The sequence below is a fragment of the Symphalangus syndactylus genome, chromosome 12 (assembly GCF_028878055.3).
Source record: "Symphalangus syndactylus isolate Jambi chromosome 12, NHGRI_mSymSyn1-v2.1_pri, whole genome shotgun sequence".
Classification (NCBI taxonomy): domain Eukaryota; kingdom Metazoa; phylum Chordata; class Mammalia; order Primates; family Hylobatidae; genus Symphalangus; species Symphalangus syndactylus.
The window spans coordinates 132956271-132962337 of record NC_072441.2 but is presented as its reverse complement, the minus strand read 5'-3'; the positions used below and the strand labels follow the sequence as shown (position 1 = coordinate 132962337).

General features: G+C 48.0%; 1 protein-coding gene across 15 annotated transcripts in view; it reads left to right on the top strand.

Annotated features, from left to right (window-relative positions):
- Positions 1–25: 25 nt before the first annotated feature.
- ARMH1 (armadillo like helical domain containing 1) overlaps positions 26–6067 on the top strand; it is a 53228-nt gene continuing 47186 nt past the window's right edge. For 13 of the 15 annotated variants that reach the window (XR_008652904.2, XR_008652903.2, XR_008652906.2 and 10 more), the window contains exon 1: positions 26–194. The gene's annotated coding sequence lies outside the window, so the exon portion shown is untranslated. The remainder of the gene's footprint in view (positions 195–6067) is intronic. The other 2 variants (XM_055255332.2, XM_055255331.2) reach the window with 1 other exon arrangement.

The window sequence follows — 6067 nt, the reverse complement described above, 5'->3', positions numbered from 1 at the left end:
GGGCGCCGGTCAGGAAGAGTCCCCACCCTCTTATGTAGGTGAGAGGCGGCTGGAGAGTTGCTGTATTCTGGGAATGGGCAGGGTCACTTGTCCGAACAGAGTCCTGTCCTACGCGGCGGAAGCGTGTGCCCTTTGACTTGCATCGTCTAGCTACCTCTGCCATCCTCTACCAGCCGCAACTCCGAGGGCTGGAGGTATAAAACCGTACAAAACGGCCTAGGGGGCGCGTGCCGACCCAACCTCCACCCAGTGGGGTCGAGGCATATTCTGGATGGATGGATGAATGGATGGATGAGTGGGTGGGAAGCAGTCTTCAGCTGATGACTGTAGAGAATGCCCTGTCGATAGGGTCCACCAAGGAGCTGGGAGTGCAACTTTCTTGCATTTATCTATATTTACATACTATGTGTCATACTATGTGCCAGTATATTTACATAGTATGTGCCAGAGACTGGGTGGACTAAATAAGGTTCCTTAGGCCCTAGTGAGGATCAAGCTTTTGGCCCTCCCTCTCCCATGTCTTAATGGGAGAGGGAGAGAAACCATGCATGAAGCAACTCTGATTCTGCGTGTGAGATAAGTACTACAGAAGAGTAAGGATTTGAGGAGCTCAGAATCAGAGAAGGGGCATTTATGGCAGTGGGGTTGGCTCTTGAGCTGGGCCTTGAAAGACTTTTAGAGATAGGGAGGGGGAAAGACTCTATGCATGCCAGGCGCGGTGGCTCAAACTCATAATCCCAGCACTTTGGAAGGCCAAGACAGGAGAATGGCTTGAAGGAGTTCAAGACCAGCCTGGGCAACATAGTGAGAGCTTCATCTCTACAAAATAAAAATTTTTTAAATTAGCCAGGCATGGTAGCACATGCCTGAAGTCCCAGCTACTTGGAAAGCTAAGGTGGGAGGATCACTGGAGTCGGGAGGTCAAAGCCGCAGTGAGCCATGCAGTGAGCCAGGCTGCACTCCAGCCTGGGTGACAGAGTGAGACCCTGTCTCAAAAAACAAAACAAAGAGCCCGGTGTGGTGGCTCACCCCTGTAATACCAGCACTTTGGGAGGCTGAGGCAGGCATATCACTTCAGGTCAGGAGTTCGAGACCAGCCTGGTCAACATGGCGAAACCCTGTCTCTACTAAAAATACAAAAATTAGCAGGGCGTGGTGGTGCACGCCTGTAATCCCAGCTACTTGGGAGGCTGAGGCAGGAGAATGGCTTGAACCTGGGAGGTAGAGGTGGCAGTGAGCCGAGATTGCGCCACTGCACTCCAGCCTGGGTGACAGAGCGTGACTCCGTCTAAAAAAAAGAAAGATTAGTGCAGGAACTAGACTGAGGATTGGGAGAAGGAGGGAGACCAGTTAGGAAGTTCTTTCATAGTGGGGAAGGATTATGGTGGCATAAAGCATGGAGTGGCAGCTGAAATGGGAAGGGCAGGATGAATTCCTTAGACACTTATAGCTAGAAAAAAATGGACTTGGTTACTGATTGGGTGTGGGGGAAGTAAGGGAAATGAAGGATGACTTCTAGATTCCTGGTTTGGGCAAACAGGAAGGAGAAGAAGCAGGGGTTTTTAGGAGAGGGTCAGTTCTGGGCACGGTGAGCTTGGGGTGCCAATGGAACATCCAAGTGGAGGTATCCAGAAGGCCATTGGATATGTCTAAGTGGAGTTCGCCAGATAAGTCTAACTGGAAGTTGCAGTGTGGGAGTCTATGGGGCCTTATAGATGCCAGCCACACCAATAGATTTGTTGAGCTTGCCCAGGGAGTAAGTGTAGAGTCGGAAGAGACCTAGGACAGAGCCCTGAGAAACACCCAAGTTTGAGGGTCTGGCAAAGGAGGACGAACCTGCAAAGATAATCAAGATGAAGTGTCCAAAATGGTAAGAAGATCAGTAGTAGTATGTGGTGTTTCAGAAGCCAAGGAAGGAAAGTGTTGAAGGCTTATGACTAATCAAGTAAAATAAGGCCTAAAAGAATCCACTGGATTTAGAAACAAGGAAGTTGTTGGTGACCTTTGCAAGTACAGTTTCAGTGGAGTGATGGGAGCAGAGGTCAAATTACAGTGGTTTGAGAAGCAGAGGGGATTGAGGAAGTGAAGATTCATGTAAGATACATTTTCAGAAAGCTTGGCTATTTAGGAGAAGGAAAAAGAAGGCAATAGCTGGAAGGAAACAGGTTTTTATTTGGATGGAAGAAATGTTGGTGTGGATCCAGCAAAGGGGAAAAAGATAAAACTGTAAGGGAAAGAAGATAACTGAGAATGGTGCCCCTGAAAAAAAGACTTTACCAAAGTGTTGGTGAAGAAATTCACTTAGAAGGGTGGAGGAACATTTGTTCTGTGGCAGAAGGGAAGTATTACATTGAGGTTAATTGGTGGGTTTGGTGACGGGAAGTTGAGGGAATTCTTCTTTGATGGTTTTCATTTTCTCTGTCAAATAAGAACATGATATCAGCCAGTGAGAGTGGGATTGGAGATGGTGTGCGAGATTGAAAAGAGCAGAGAAAGATTAAAATAGCAGCACTGGAGAGTGGCAGTGAGATGACTAAGGTAGCAAACAGATTTCTGGGCAGTTCTCATGGCCCCGTCGAGGTTAGTGACCGTTAATTTTCGGGAGCAGCAGTCTGCAAGGTTGTGTAATATGCATTTTTCCCTCAACAACATTCAGCCACCTAGTGGTGGGTACAGAGAGATTAGTTTAATTGATCTAGGTTTGGGTTTTACCAGGCAGATACAATGGAAGGACAAAGGACAAGGAAGTTGAAGATTGTGGCAAAACAGTGATTGAAATGAAGGGCCTTAATATCTAAACTGGATAGAAGAGTGAAAAAAAATTTATGGACTAGAGGTCCCAGTGAAAGTCAGAGAATCCATATCTGAGATCATTGAATGAGAGAGTTATGATCAGAAAGTGGAAGAATGAAGTTTGAGTAGTTTCCGGTGATGACAAGGTCCAGGGTGTGGCCGTGGGAGTCAGTGGCCAAAGTGGAGTACAGGAGACAGTCAGGATGCTGACGTGGCCACTGAACTCCCCCTGGATGATAGGAAGACTTGAGGGGAGGGAAGGGAAGAGGATGCCCGTGAGCTAGGTACCAGTGTTTGATGGGCAGAGCAGGTTTTTCTGGAGTCTCTAGGTGACAGCATGAGGAGGGGCAAAGGCTGAGACAGCTAAATGGTATGACCCTTGAAGTAGTAAGGGCTTTTACAAGAAGAAAGTGGAATAAGGAACCGAGTTGGGCTTTGGCAAGGAGACATGAGGCCCCCTCCTAACCCTGAAATCCTGGGGGTGTAAGAGTCTAAACAGATTCTACCAGGAGGGCCATGCAGAAGGGGAGCCCTGGGGTAGAGCCAGCTTTGAATGCAGGCTGGAGGTGGGCAGGTGACTGGAGAGGCTGAGGATGGAGCAGACTTAGCTGATTGGGAAGAAGGGTTTTCAAGAGCAGAGTAAAAAGGTTGGGAAGGGAAGGAAGGCTGAGAAATGGATCGAGGAAGATGAAGCATAGAGCAGGGAAGGGGCGAGGAGTGTGTGGTTGACCTCGCCAGTTACATGTTGTGGAGAGAGGATGAGGGCAGGTCTGTGGAGCGGGGTTGGAAGCAGAAGTGAGTCTGGGGAGAAGAAGAGTGGGGGCTGTGGGTAGGAATGAGGGCAAGTGGGGAGAAGATGAAGGCAGAGGATTTCATAGGAAGGAGATGAGGGAAAGGAGTTCCTGTGGGGAGAGGATGGAGAAAATGGACAGATATGAGGAAAAGGTGGGGGCAGATGGAGTCTATCAGGAAGTGATGAGTAGTAGGGGTAGGGGTGTCTGTCAGGGTGTGACTGGGGAGCAGAAGAGGGTCCATGAGAAGGAAGTGACAAATTGGAGTGCATATGCCTCTGGGAGAGAAATAAGGACACCTTGTTTGGAAGTTTGAGGAGATAATGTTTCTCTCTCCCTATCTCTGAATGGAGAGCTGAGAGTTAGGAGTCAGAGATGGGAGCCCAAGGAGAAGGGCTGTCTCATTCTACATGTGAAACCTACAGGAATAGGAGACAGTGACTCGCTTGTTGTCTCCGAGGCCATGTGGGGACAGTGAGCCAGGCTGGCAACCCATGCCTTGGAGGCCTCTTGCTTTCAGAAGGTGTCTTTTGATCTGGGGAGGGGGTGGGGAAGCCCTCTGGGAAATTTTACTTAGAAACAAGACCTGGCCAGGCGCGGTGGCTCACGCTTGTAATCCCAGCACTTTGGGAGGCCGAGGCGGGCGGATCACAAGGTCAGGAGATCGAGACCACGGTGAAACCCCGTCTCTACTAAAAATACAAAAAATTAGCCGAGCGTGGTGGCGGGCGCCTGTAGTCCCAGCTACTCGGAGAGGCTGAGGCAGGAGAATGGTGTGAACCCGGGAGGCGGAGCTTGCAGTGAGCCGAGATCGATCGCGCCACTGCACTCCAGCCTAGGTGACAGAGCGAGACTCCGTCTCAAAAAAAAAAAAAAGAAACAAGACCTATTGACCTCTTGATTTTTAATACCTCCGCTTCACTTCTTGCTAAGGACCTTTGGCTTAGCATGAGAGCTGAGGCTTTTGAGATTGTGTGATTTTAGTTTCCCTGCATGAAGAAGAACCATTTGGCCACTATAGAAATGATTTATGGATGAGTCCAGATTTATTAATCACCTCTGAAGATGGAGAGGAAATTAAAAACAAAGAGTCCACTCTGGGCTGAAGACAAAGTAGGTCTGTCATCCTTGCAGAAGACTTTGCCAAGGTTAGAAAGCCACAAACAAACCAATTTGGCCCGAAGTTCCTAATCTGGATTTTTAATTTCGCATGCTTGATTTTTCGCACCATTTTCTCTCTGAGGTAAAATAATGACTGTTTTAATTGGCTGCCACTTACAGAGACATCCCAATAAGCATGATGGCATACATATATTTTTCTCTGGCATTCCGTATGTGCTCCAGTTCTTATGATCAAGCTGGTGAAGCTGACTTTTACTGCATGCTGCATGCCATGATCAGTTGACTATAAATTAAATCCTCTTTTCCAAAAGCCATTTTCCATTAGTGCTAATTTGTTTGCTTCTCATTTCCACTGATCATTAGAGTCTCTGGTTGTGAGCACCAAATTGGAAATAATTTCTTTGACATTTCAAAAAAAATTTCTCCCCTTCTTGAATGCCATTTGACTGCAGCTAAATAGCATGGTTTACGGAAGAACAGTTCACTCCAATTACAATTTAACTGACCGTTCATGGCACTGAATCCCTGTCCTTAGTGTCCAAAGATGACACCTCTGCTGCCATTGCTATTTCCTATCATAGCTGTAAAACGCCTCGTAGACTTTGCATTGGCCTTCTTGGATGGAGATTCTGCCACTCCACACATGGCAGCTTTGGGAGGCTGGTAGTTTTATGGACCTGCATATCATGGACATTCAGATATAATCATCTCAACAGGAGATGGCTGATTTCTTCACACATTCACTCAGCGAGCATTTATTCAACATCTATTTTGTGCCAGGCATTATGCCAGGCCCTAGGGACACAGAGATAGGGAAGACCAACCCCTGCCCTTGAGGAATTCACACTCTAGTGGGAAGGACGGGTAAGTTTTAAAGCATAGTAGAGGAAGAGGTGGCATGGATGGGACCAGAGCTGCAAACCCCTAGTTGTCCCAGGGAGTTTGCCAAAGGGCAAAAAGGAACCTGGCCATTCCTGATGGCAGAGCAACACTGAGATGCAGAGGGCCCTGGAAGGGCCTGGGGAGTTGAGAGTGCAAGGTTGTTGTAATGTGGAAGTGACTAGAGATGAAGTTAGATTAGGGCCAAGTTTGTTTGTTGTTTTGAGACAGAGTCTCACTCTGTCACCCAGGCTGGAGTTCAATGGCACGGTCTCGGGTCACTGCAACCTCAGCCTCCCAGGTTCAAGTGATTCTCCCACCTCAGCCTCACGAGTAGCTGGGACTACAGGCGCGTGCCACCACACCCAGCTAATTTTTGTATTTTTAGTAGAGATGGGATTTCACTGTGTTGGCCAGGCTGGCCTCGAACTCCTGACCTCATGATCCACCGCTTCAGCTTCCCAAAGTGCTGGGATTATCAG